The 14,352-nt window shown below is 37.7% G+C and overlaps 1 protein-coding gene across 4 annotated transcripts in view; it reads right to left on the reverse strand.

The window, feature by feature from the left end:
- The window catches only part of bur (GMP synthase burgundy), a 707,220-nt gene that overhangs the window by 382,309 nt on the left and 310,559 nt on the right, over positions 1 to 14,352 (reverse strand). The gene's annotated exons all lie outside the window — the stretch shown is intronic.

Below are 14,352 nucleotides of genomic sequence, written 5' to 3' on the forward strand. Positions count from 1 at the left end.
TACCCAAAAATGGTGAAAAGCTTATTTTTGTCTAACATAACTTACCACTGATCAATTTTAAATACTAAAGTGTTGTAATTTGGAAATAAGTACATAATTTTGAGTAATATAGCGTGTATTTTTTACATGATATGGTATAATACGTACAATTCGGCCGAATACCGAATAGCAAAAAAGTGGCCGAATAGGCCGAATACCGAATAGTTGCCGAATAGTCGTGACAACTCTAGTGTTTATAGTTTGCTTAAAATTTTCTTTAAAATTTCACTTCACTTTTTCACTTTAAAAAGCGTTTAACGTTGTTTTTTTTTTTTTTTTTTTTTTTTGTTATTAACAACTAATGTGTATATTTCATGTTTATATTAAACTAAATGTATCTCATATGTTTTGGTTTCGTTTATTATTGTTTATAGTTTCGGCTGTAGTTCAACTAGACACCTGTGTTGGCGTTTCAAACTATTCTGGTTGTTTAACAAAACCATTCACTTTCATTTAAAGTTTATTATTAGTGACGAAGGCTTTTGTGTTTTGCCATGGATTCTGAATGGACGTCGCTGTATGTCCTTTCGTTAGCTAGGTTTTACAAATAACACTTCACAACCAATAGTGTGATTAAATCAAACTGATCCTGCTTACGCAGCTTTAACTCCTTTTATACTCTGTGATGTCTCGCTCGCATACTTATAGACGTCTCTTCTTCTAGAATTTACCAGCTATAAACTCACCAGGTATTAGCTACAGATGCACGATTATAGCTTCTCATATGCGCGTGTATATGTGAGTGATACTTATACCGATGATTGCATACTTTGTGATATATGCATGTGCTTGTGCATATCTCTCAGCTTCTTGTATGTACTAGAGGTTTACGCCGATCACTATATCGGAGGCGGCGGCGGTGTGGGCGGCGCGCCGGTGTACGCCGGTGTTCTTGCTTTAAAAAGCATTTTTCTATTTAAATAAATAATATTTAGGAAAGGTTTTGTTTGTATGTATTTAAGGGAATCAACGTATTGACGATTTCGGAAAGATCCGGGGTTTTTGCCTCAAAGTCTCGCGGATCGTTCAAAGAATTTCAAGAGCAGCTCCTTGCGGAGTGACTGTCCTTCATTCACTTACTCCAGGGAGGCTTCGAATCTAGCCTCGGTCTAAGGGACTGGTACTACTGCGTCTGCCGAAAAAAATTGAAGTACTTAAAATGATCACACTTTTGTCTGTATGTCTCGTACAAAACGTAGTTTCACCGAAGGAGATGTTCTGGTCTAACTTTTAATACTCGTTATCGACACGATTTCTTTAAATTATTTGTTACCCCTTATTGGTCACGCACAAAGGCGACTTACGGTTGCTATTAATGGTTTTTTAATACTCATTGCACAGTTTTAGCGATGAGCACCAACGCTGGCCTATTTTTAATCGCTCTAAAGGGGGCATCTAGTTTTTTCGGCTGTTTTAAGAGCTATAATTCCCGAAGTGCGAACAGTAGCAATCCTGTCCACCACCAGTCGCTACCACGCCTCCTGGCCCTCATACAACATGCCAGCACAGAAGCTATAGGACTGCGACTTTTCGAACTCATACCTTGGTGACCGTTACTATAAGCTCTATGTATAGCTGCGAATACTTTCTAACGGATTTTTTTTTGTCGCGCTATACTGCCGTGCACTACCAAAGAAACACCTGGAAACGTTAGGGAGTAACTATTCGGCCAAGGATGCCGCCCTCGAAATCATAAGCAGTCCAAGTGGATATCATTGCGTAACTCATACGTGAAAATAATATATTCCTACATCTTCAACTTAAGTATAACGTGAGAATCATTTCAAAGGAGGGTTTAAACTCCTGGGACATACTTACTAAAGGATTTTGTATAACTGATTTTGCTTATTATTTACGCCAATCGGAATACAGAATTTTTGAAAAAATCAGTATTTTTTTCGGGTAACTTGCTTTTTAACAACATAAGGACAATTTGAAAACACATTCGACTTGGATCATTTTATTTGAATTCATTGTTCCTTCTTGTTTTTTTTTTTTAAATTATGCAAAGTGAGCATTTAAATTTTTTATATTATTTTTCTTTCAGTGTTTTGTTTTAATAACTTGGTGAACTGGGTGATGCAAAATCCGTGTTAAGCTGACATTGAAAGCGCCTGTTTTTTTAAATTACTTTTGTACGGGTAGAAAGAGTTACATTACGCAATTGGATTCTTATAACTGGCAGTGGTGCGCATCCGCTGATACCCCTTTCCACTATATCCGTCCTATTTTCGACATGAACAATAAATGGCCTAGACAGTCTTAAATGAGTAGAAAATATAGTACCGCGCCGGACGCCGCCGCGCCGTTATTTTTGACATTCGGCGGCGGTGGCAGCGTTTATCGGCGGCGTATATCTCTAGTAGGTGTTTTTAGCCCTACAGTCGGAAAGTTCAGCCTACACAATGAAACTTCTCCTAACGGACTGAGGCTGATTGACTTTGCCGGTGCTCGAAACATGGTCATATCAAGCACGAGGTTCATGCATAAAAAGATACATCAAGCTACATGGCTGTCTCCTGATCGAAATACTCGCAATCAGATCGATCACGTTGTGATAGACGGACGGCATGCCTCCAGTGTTTTAGATGTGCGCACGATCCGAGGACCTAACATCAATTCGGACCATTATCTCGTTGCAGCCAAAATACGCACCCGCCTCAACGCGGCTAAAAACAAGGAACAAAAAACACAAGGAAAGCTAGACGTCGAAAAGCTTCAATCACAACAGACTGCCAATGATTTCGCAACTCGACTCTCACACCTGCTCTCTGAGGGCATAACTCATCCTGAAGGAATACAGGAGCAGTGGGAGCATATCTCCAAAGCACTTCGTACCGCCGCCGAGGAAAAAATTGGTTACCGGCGGCCACGAAAAAACAACTGGTATGATGAAGAATGCCGCGTTGCAACCGAAAGAAAAGACGCTGCCTACAGGGCTACGTTAAAAGCGAGCGCGACAAGAGGAGTGTGTGAACGCTATCGTGAGTTGAAAAGGGAAGCGAGACGCCTTTTCAGGAAGAAAAAAGCAGAAGCAGAAAGGCGTGGGTGCGAGGAGCTTGAGCTGCTAGCCACCAGGAATAACGCCCGAAAATTCTACTAAGAAATACGGCGACAGACGGAAGGTTTTAACACCGGGCAAACTCCTGTAGGAATGAAAACGGCGACCTTGTAACTGATGTCCAGAGAGTGCTTAGATTATGGAGGGAACACTTCTCTGCTCTCCTAAATGGAGGCAGCAATTCACCGCGCAGAGATGAAGAACCCGATCCCGCAATCGATGATGATAGTATGCCTTAGTGTTGCTAATATTCGTCACAATATGAATAACTAAATATGACTTACATATATGGACATATATGATCGACTGATTGGGAATATGACTAGAAAATTACAAAGTTGAGAAAACAAAAGAAGAAACCAAAATATAAACAATTTGGAAAAGTCCCGTAGAAATAAACAATTTTCATAAACAGTAAGTGTAAACAAAAATCATGTATACAATAAACACATTCATATGACTACTAGACTTAGCTTAACACGCATGTACGTATGTATGTACATTAAACTGGGTCGATTTATTAACCTATATCGCGCCATCGATTTTTCGATAGGTTTTGGGCTCAGGAAAAAAAGTTCCATTAAGCATACCCAAAAAAATAATTTTCGAGCCTGCAAAATTTGAGTTTTTTGACTTTTTTTCTTTGATTTTTAAGGTTTTTTTCATGGCCTACTTAAAAAATTTTCATTTGGTTTTGAAAATTTTCATGTATACCCTGTCCGACTCAAAATTGTCCGCTAAAAATTTTAGCGATAACAATTATTTGAAAAAAAAAAAAAATATTTTTTGGGTTTTGAGGAGTGTTTTGGTGAAAAAAATTATTTTTTCGCCATTTTTTTAAGGGTTTCTTCAGAAACGTGCAAAAGTATTGCCGATGAAAACGAATTTGTCTCATAGTTCCTATCCTACTCAAAATTATGCGATAAAAACGGTGCCATTAACAGTTTTTAAAAAAAAATTTTTTTTTTGGTTTTTGGGACTTGTTTTGGTCGAAATCGATTTTTTTAATTCTCAAGGCTCCAAATCATTTTTATGTATATGTTTCCGTTAGACCCACCAATAAGTATACCAAAATGATCAGGGGACGAGCTAAGTTGATTTAGCCATGTCCGTCTGTCCGTCTGTCCGTTTGTTTGAACGCAAACTAGTCCCTCAACTTTTGAGATATATTGATGAAATTTGGTAAGCAGGCATCAATGGAATGCCAAGGGGTTCACCAGCCTCCCCAGTCGTAGCGGACATAGGACATTCGAGGAAGCGTCAACAACCAAGCTACGCCTGTTGACTAAATATGTAGATGACCTATTTGCCATCGTCAAAACAGATGAAATAGAAACCATGCTTGCACGACTATGGAGGTGGAAAAAGACAACCAACTCCCCTATCTGGACACACTCATCATCAGGAAAAATAATAAAATATATATAGATTGGTGCAAAAAACCTCCGGCTTCGGGGAGACTAATCAGTTATAATTCAAAGCGTGAACGTAAAACCATTATATATACTGCGAAGAACTTTATTAGAAGGGTACTCACGATAAGTGATAAAAATTTTCATAACAAAGAAAACTTTAGAAGAAAATGATTTTCCCATAAACATGATTAACAAGTTGGTCCGGAATTATTAATAATAAAAAATAACATTTGAAAAAGGAGAAAGATTGCAAAATATACAGGTCAATCACCTATGTTTCCGGAGCCTCAGAGAGGATCAAGATGTCGAATATATACATATGACAAGGAAAAATACGAAATAGTGTTTACATATAATAACACACCGCAACAAGTTTTCAGCAAAACTAAGGACAAAATTTCAAAACTGGATAAATCTGACGTTATTTACAGAATTCCTTGCAATGGCGACGGGTCCCACGTATGCGAGAAAGTATATGTGGGGACAACAAACCTAAAACTCAAAATAAGGATTTCCGCTCATAAATTAAAGAATAATGCTTCGGACAACATGATGGCTTTAACATCCCACTGCAAGGACACAGGGATGTTGAAGCTGAAAGCTGACTTACGATTTGGTAGCCGAACTATGAAAATGAAAAATGTATACGAAGTATTTTTAATGAGATGTTTATTAAAGTTTATTATTTGTTAAGAATTTTGATTTAGTTGGTTTTAATTTGTTTTAATGATTGTTATAATTTCGATGTTGAAAAGATGTTGAAGCTGGTGTCGATTATGCACTTTAATTGTGTTGAAATGTTATTTTAATTTACTTTAATGTCAATGTTGAATGACGTTGCAAATTGAGGATGATGAAATTTATGATGCAATCTTTGATTGTAATAAAATGTTGTAATTTAGTTTAATTTAATTTAATTGCACAACACGTGTGTGATTTACTTTTGATGATTTTTATATGATAATCAAATCGTTAGAGCCCGTAAACTCGCCGATGACCCATCATACTTTTGACAATGTTTATGATGTATATATATGAAGTGCTGCCACCCAAGGCGGAACGACACAGGGTGATTAACATCCCGCCCCCCGTGAATCCCCTGGGATTCACCATTGACCATTAGTCTGGCAAGACGCGATGCTGGTCGTCGTAAGACTTCGTTGCTGATTCCTAAGTCTGCGACTTCCACTTGGCCATCTTAGGATGGGAAGACCTGCGTAATCCGGCATCGTTGCCACTACCTATGAGGTAGTGATGGATCACATATGATGACCAGATCGTCAACTTGTAGCGGAGTAGCCTTCTCTTGCCACTTAGTACGGCATATCAACCCACCGCTTCCATAAACGATCCTTCAGTTTCTGTGCTATTCTCCACTGCTTTCGGAGGCATATCTTTTCGTCTACCGGATGTGGTGTTTGGGTCGAATTCACACAGCCGAGCAGGAAGTGGTTTGGTGTGTGGCTCGTCGGTGTCATGTGCTACAGGCAAATCGGTTAGTGGACGCGAATTTCTTATATTTTCCGCCTCTATCAATACACTTTGTAACGTATCCACCCTCGGTGCACCCTCCCTTAGCGTTTTACTCAAAAGCGATTTGACCACTCCGCCGCTCCCAGCAGCCGCCCGAACTTGGATTCGATGGACAGTTAAACACCCACTCGATATTGTATTTACTCGCTTCGGATTGTATGCTATCTATATCGAGCAGCTGCTGTGATGCCTTTAACTCCTTCTGTGCACCTATGTAATTGGTTCCGTTATCACTCCTGATCCTCACCGGCACACCACGGCGGGTTATAAAATTACGTAGACATAGTATGAATGCATCACTGGACAAGTTCTCCGCTAGTTCAATGTGGGCAGCGCGGACTGTAAGGCACGTCAAAATAACACCCCATCGTTTCCCTCCCCGCCTTCCCATTGCAACATTGAATGGGCCAAATAAATCGACACCGGTGTAGAAGAACGAGCGTACGAACGGAGTCACACGGTCGGCCGGTAGCTGACCCATTAATGGTGGTTGTGGTTTGGCATTGTCAAACATACATGTAGTGCACTTTCGTTGTACCGCCTTGAGACGTGCCTTCAAATTTGGGATCCAATACTTCTGTCTCACTGTATTGATTGTTATGGAAAAATTCTGATGGTGATTTCGTTCGTGAATATGTTTGACAATTAAGAACGTAACGGTGTGCTTCGGTAGCAATAGTATCGGCCGTCTTGCTTGTATTGGTAAATATGTGGCCCCATCAATGCGACCACTCAGTCGTAATACTCCAGTTTCGTCTATATAGGGCGACATTTTATATAATGAACTCTGCTTGCTCACTTTACCCGATGTTAATAATTCAGCTCTCTCAGTAGAATAGCACTCTTCTTGAACAAGTCTGCAAATCATCATTTCTGCCTCCCTAATTTCTGCCATTTTTAAGCTCATTGACGGATTTTCGCTTTTGTTGGATTGCTTACGTATAAGTGCTACTGCATGCAACACCCAGGCCATCGTACGACGCAACTTTGAAAATGAACTGAAACGTGAAATATCTGTGAGAGTACTATTGAACTGAACAAGTAAAATAGTGTCATTCTTAATTTCTTCTGGTAGGCTAGTTTCTGTCTCTTAATCTCAGGATAGGCCAATGTAGCTCGCTGTGTTTTAGGAAGTCTGCACCTTTTATCCAATGATTGTTTACTTCAAGTTTTGGTGGGTATGATGTGCGTGTGCCAGCGTCTGCAGGATTTTTATCAGTCGGCACCCAACGCCACTGATTTTGCGAAGTGGATGTAAGGATTTCGGCTATTCGGTGACCCACGTATACCTCCTGTGCGATGAGTGAAGCCATTGCAGAACCGTTTGTGAATCGGTCCAGAAAATCGTACGGACAATGTTGACCTCTAAATATTCGCTTATCATCTTGAACAACCGCGTACACAGAACCGCGGCCTGCAGCTCTAACCTCGGAATTGACATAAGTTTCGTTGGAGCTGTACGTGTTTTGCCCATTATAAAGCTAACACCAGTATCAAATTCGTGTATTACTCGCATGTAACCAACCGCTGCAGATGCTATCTGACTCGCATCTACGAACATGTGCACCTCGACATTACCCACACTTGCCATTTGCAGTGAATAACATCGAGAAATCTTGAGCTGCTTTATATTAGGGAACTCCTGCCACCATGAACACCACTTTCTTTTCAGAATTCAACTGGTATAACCTCGTCCCATTCAATTTCTCGCTTCCACGTTTCCTGCATTAGTATTTTAGTAAATATTAAGAAATTAGCTAACATACCATAGGGGTCAAACACCGCCATCACAATTCGTAGTAACTCGCATTTTGTTGGAGCACGCCTTCCATCCAGGACTTCTTGAGGGACCCGATGGAACTTAGTATGGAATTCGAAGCTGCCTTCACCTATATTCCAGTACAGGCCAAGTACCTTGTCTGTTGTTGCATTGTGTTCCATATTGACTGTTCTCTGGTCGGGTGACAAATAATGATTTAGTTTGTTTTGTACCCTGCTTGTCGGTTGATTTTGACTATTTGTTGACAGAACCTTGTGCTTGGTCTGCATCTTCGAAACTGGCTACCTAAGTCGTCGACATAATGTTTGTTGCGTATTATTGCCACAGTGGCTGTACGCTGACATTTTCTAGCGTACCTTGATGTGTCGTGTTGGTAGCTACATCTCCATTGTGGAGTAATGGGTGATGGTACCGTCGGCATCCGTTGACTTCACACTTTTGTTTTGAACGGCATTTAGATGTGTCATGACCCTTGCGCAAGCATGAGAAGCAGAGCTGTTGAGTTTTTACTAACTCCCATCGACTGTTAACGTCCATTGCTTTAAAAGACCCACACTGTGACATTGTATGTTTACCATTGCATTTATAGCACGCACCATGTTCTTTGGCTTGATCAATATGCATTATGCGGCGTGGATTATTCGGCTGCGCGTGCTGTCCACTATTTGTGTTTATTGTCGCCATTAAGCTAATTACTCTAGCCAGTTAGCTGAGCCACTCTGAAAAATTTTCAATTGTCGGAAAAGGCTGTATCGTCGCTGCGCGTTTCGCCCAGTAGAATTGTCTGGCTACGCATCTATATGAAAAATGTCATTGTGCCGGGGCCTTAATATTGGCTGCAAATTTTGTAGTTGATATACCCGATGCTTTACTAAAATGTCGGGCAGACAGAACGTAAACTCAAGTTCACTTAAAACGTTCGGCATATCGTTCGGGTAAATCAACATGGACGACACTGCCTCTTTTGCTGGTCCGGTTAAGCACTTTTGCAGTCGCATTAAATTTTGCCGATAACTATAATGGAATGTCTCTGTTGTGTCTTTAAAATTGGCAAAGAACAATGGCCACTCGCCAATATTTCCGCTAAATGTTGGTAAGTCGTATAATTTTATGCGAGAATCAGTATCAGCCACAACTACCACTTGATTGTCGTTTTGTTCTTTCTGCACGTTCTCTATGCTGGCGGCTTGGTACTGCATACCTTCTCGCAACCTGATTATGCCCCTTTGGCTTTCTGCGGTGCTCTGTCTAAGCCCCAGAACCGACGTTCGTAAAGCGTTTAAGGTAGCAACAATTGTACTTACATTATCATCGCCGCCTGCACCTTCCATATTCGGCTGTTATTTGTTGTTCGGAGTTTCGCTATTTATGCCTTCTATCCTTCGATTCCGTAGCGAATAACTACTGCTTTCTGACATGCATTCGCGTGATCAATTTGCAGTTATTAACGGCATGCAATTTCCCGTTAGACGGAGCACCCAAATTTATATCAAGCTGTTCCTTTACGAGGCGCGCAAACTACAAAATTAATGCTTACCCTCCTTAAACGCGGCACAAAAGATTTGTAAAATATTTATTGGCAAAGGCGTGCGAACATGTAAACTTCTCTTGGACGGAGTGCACGAAAGTGTAAAAACTGTTGAAGCTGAAAGCTGACTTACGATTTGGTGGCCGAACTATGAAAATGAAAAATATATACGAAGTATTTTTAATGAGATGTTTATTAAAGTTTATTATTTGTTAACAATTTAGATTTAGTTGGTTTTAACAAATTGAGGATGATGTCGAAATTTATGATGCAATCTTTGATTGTAGTAAAAGGTTGAAATTTTGTAATTTAATTGCACAACACGTGTGTGATTTACTTTTGATGATTTTTATATGATAATGATGATGATGATGGTGGTGTTGTTTTACACTTGTGTTTTTCGTGCACTCACGTCTAGACTCAAATCTTTAGTGTCCGTAAACTCGCCGATGACCCATCATATTTTTGACAATGTCAAAGCTAGTTTATGATGTATGTATATGATGTGCTGCCACCCAAGGCGGAACGACACAGAGTGATCAACAGGGCACTTCCCCGACTTCGATAACTGGACAATGAAAAACATTACAGCAAACGATACACTTTAGAAATGCTAAATATTTTGACCACCCCTAATGAAAGAAGAATGAACTTCAAAATGGACACAGAAAAAATGGCAAATTCTTCTTCACCAAAAGTAATTGCTATTTTAAAAAATTAACAGTCTTAAGTTTTTTTTTGTATGTTTTAAATCTAATTTAAGAATTGAGTTCTTAGGTACCATTAGGACTTAAATTTGTTTGATAAAATTTGACATGTTTTCCATAAATTTTGAAGAAAAATTGTGTTTCTAAATTAACTATAAAAATTAACTTTCATTAATTTAAATTTGATTTAATACATTTTTCGTATTCTATTATTATGATCTTTTTTTTCCTTTTTCGTTTTATCATCCATTATCGTGACGTTAACGCCGTCAATATCTATTACGGTATAAGGACCATGATAGATATTACCATGCTTGTCGCGAGGTTTTTTTTTAAGCAAAGACCTTGTCAAGCACCTTGACAGATATTGGTTGTGAATTTTTGTTATATCCGATTTGATTTTTTAATTTGGGATCTTTCGAATAGTTTTCTACGATGTAAATCGGGTCTATTTTATCGGTTTGCAATTCATTTGGTAAATTAGCTGCGTTGCCAAAGACTGATTCGAATGGTGAAAACTTATTATCGAATACTGTGTTTGTTGTTGTGTTGTGAAGAAAAGTGAAATAGTTTAAGTAAACGTCCCAGTCGAAAAAATTATAGTTTAGATAAGATCTTAAATATTCATTGAAAACTCGGTGGTTTTGCTCTACTGTGCCAAGAGTTTCATGAAGGTAAGTTGTGGAAAATTTGTATTCGGTGCCTAAATCAGTTTTAATTGTTTTCATAATAACATATACTAGTATGAAATTTTCAAAACTAGCTGATGCAACCGTTTTCGAACTTTTATCTGGTATCGCAACCGTTACTAAATATTTGCTGAGATCGCATATATGTAATGGTGACAGAGAACTTGTTACCATTATCGGATTGGGGTAGAGGCCCTATAGTGTCAATCACGGTTGCCACACCATGTTTTCATTTGGGACCAAAATTCATCGAAAAAAAGGATCAAATTTTTGCATTCCTTAATTTGCTTCGGTATGTCACTAATGTGTCGAATTCGTTGTAAAATCTATAATTTCAGGTTGTGGTAAATTGTCCCAAACGCTTTCATATAAATATATGTTTCAACGAAAAACCTTGCAGGAAAACCCGTGCCACAAGCCAAACTTTTTCTGTATTGTTTACATAAAATAATCTTATTTTTAAAATAAATTTCTCCAGAGCTGGGTTGTATTTATTTTTTATTTATCATAAATTCAGTACTAAGAGTTACGAAGAAAAAATGTTTCCAATAGCTGGGTGTTCAATTTTTTTTTTTTTAATGTAATTCTCTACCTTTCCGTTTACCAATGCATCCTCGCGTTTCAGTTTTCCCGTTTATGGCCTAGATTCATTAAGTTCGAGTTTTGAAATGTACACTTTTTTCCATATAATTTGTCTTCGAGGAAAATGTACATTTCTCACATTTATTGAATCTAGCCACAGTCCTCAGATTAACCAATCAGAAGTCTTAAAAGTGTCAACTGTGTAGTATTGAAATTTCGATCAGATTTGTCTAGGTACGAGAATAATTTGGCACAAAGCGTTTATATCAGATCTACGTTGAGCATTTGTAAAGTTATCGCTTTCAAAACATGTTTCTGCCTTACTTCCAGTAAAAATATTCTTTGAGTTAAAATTCTTAGTATTCTAAGTTATGTACACTGAAATTTTTTAAATATCTAATATTTGGATATAATCATTGTATCTAAAATTACTCAACATTTGCTTCATATTGATGGTATAATATCGACAGACAAACTTTTTATGATTGAACTCTTTAGCGCAGGCCGGAAATATCTACAAACTTTTAATACAGTAACTGATTTTGAATATGAGAGGTGTATAGCAGAAACGCCGTTAACTTAGAAAATATAGCCGTATCACAGTGTGAGGCGTTCGCAAAGAGGACACTTTCCACAATAGTCTTGGAATTCCTTAAAATCATTCATTTGTTTTGGGATGTGTAAGGAAAATTTAAATATCGACATCCCAAACGAAAAGTAACACTTTCAAAATTTTTAAATAGGATTTCTTTGTAGAAATTTTTTAAGTGTCTCTTTTTTGGCACACAAACTCTCAATACCTATCGGAATGCTTGTACTATATAACATAAATCAGTTTCATGTTTTAATTTAGTTTTCAATTTAAGAATATTTTCATCAGTGGCATATTTCTTTGAGGTGCACGTGCATATGCATCAACTTTTTTTAAGCTCAAGAAGTGACAACCACCAAAACAAGATTTTCTGATTGGCCGCTTGTTTCATCAACAATTAACGAAAATTGATTTTCTTCAAGATCCAACACATATCTAAACTATCTGCTAGGTGAATTACCATTGTTCTGATACATTTTAATGACAGCAGTTTTATCGTAAAAAAAGCATTGAGGTAAATCGAAAATTTTATGATGATTAATGAAGGTGTGGAAAATTTTGTGTGCGGTGCTGAACATTTTTACCTCAGTGAAAAAAAATCAAAAGTACCAAAATCTTGATTACAGCGTAAAAAGGAAAAAAATTGAAGAAAAATGGACCAGGACCAAATAGGGTTGGAAATGACCATTTTTCGTCTAAATAGACCAAAGTGGCAACCGTTGCGCCAATAACAACAATGTCGAATGGCTGACAGGGTGTTTCTGTTAGGACCAAATGTTCTTTTGTTTTCCTTTACCTTGTTTAAAAGGCATTTTTCTCATTTTTTCACAAATTTCGCTATATCGTTCGCTATATGGTTCTTAGTTTTGCATACACTTTTTTGCCACCAAAATGTCCTAATTGGGTCGTTATGGTAAATTGCTATGATTTTTTGGTTTTTGTCTTCGTCTGTCACTGTTTCTACGGGTTCGGTTAGGATAGTTTCTAAATGTTTTAAAATTTTATTCCCAGTGGTTTTCAGATCTGATATAGAAAAATATTTAAAAATATTATAATTTTTTTGCCATTCAATTATATTAATATTGCGCTTTCCAGCTTCTATTTCAAGCTTCAAAAGTAATTCATCTAAATGCATTATTTTGTTAGCACACGCAACATTGATTAACTCGAGTTTTTTGTGTTTTAAATGCGCATTTATCACAAAATTTGTAATTTTACCACTTTTATCATAACTTATTTGGGTTTATGCTCTGAGTATTTTCTTTGAGAATTTATTTGAAGAATTGTCATAAGCTTGTAATTTTATGTTTTCCTCTTCTTTTTCTTCTTTATCTATTAGTTTTTGCGTTAATTGGTCTTGATTTGTCTGTACCGCTAAAATCGATTCTCCTGAATTTTTAAGTTCTTCTATTGTGATGGGAGAGAGTACAACTGCGCCTACGTTGGTTTTTCCTTTTATTTACTCTATAGTGAAGTTGTATTCTGATAGTTTAAGCCTACTACGTGGAAGTTTTGAAGAGGGGTATTTCATATTAAACAAATAAACTAATGGACGATGATCGGACTTCACGGTGAAGTGTGTGCCATAAAGGTTTGGTATGAATTGTTTAATTGCAAAAATTATAGCCAAAAGTTCTAACTCAATTATTGATTTCTTTTGTTCTGCATTATTGAATGATTTAGACGCGAAGCAAATTTGATGAGAAATTAAAGATTTCCGAAGTTTTTCAAATGCTACTTCACACGACTCATCTCACTTAAATTCCACTCTTTTCGACACGAATCGCCTTACTGCGTCTTTATCACAAGGTTTTGGGTATTTCTTTATTGCGACTAATTTGGAATCATCGGGAAGTAGACCTTTTGATTGTGTCCTAAGAAAGTAACTTCTGAATGCATGACGTTGCATTTTCCGGGATTTAGACGCAAATTAAATTTTTTGCATGTTTGAAAGACTTGTTCTAAATTAAGATGGTGAGCTACACCCAATGACTATTAGATCATCGGCATATAAAAATACTTGGTTGGGAGAAATTCCCGACCGAATGGTAAAACTTTCCATCGAAAAGCACCACGTTCAGTGCTGAATGAGGTGATGTCCCTAGAATCTTCATTTACAGGAATTTGGTGAAAAGCTGAATACAAATCCAATGTAGAGAAATATTTGGCTCTGCCTAGATGGTATATTCGTGCCAGTGGGAATTTGTCTGCTCAAATTTTTTGTTTACGGCTCTAAAGTCGACACACATGCGGTAGGATTTCTGTCCAGTTGGGTTTTTCTTTGGTACCAGAATCAATGGGCTATTATAGTTAGAATAGCTCTGTTCTATAAGTTCACTTTGTAATAAATTATCAACTTGTCTGTTGATTTCCTCTCTCTGAAAATATGGCAAACGATAGTTTTTTATATAAAGGGGCTTTTTATC

Source organism: Eurosta solidaginis, chromosome 2, assembly GCF_040869045.1.
Source record: "Eurosta solidaginis isolate ZX-2024a chromosome 2, ASM4086904v1, whole genome shotgun sequence".
NCBI classification, from domain to species: Eukaryota; Metazoa; Arthropoda; class Insecta; order Diptera; family Tephritidae; genus Eurosta; species Eurosta solidaginis.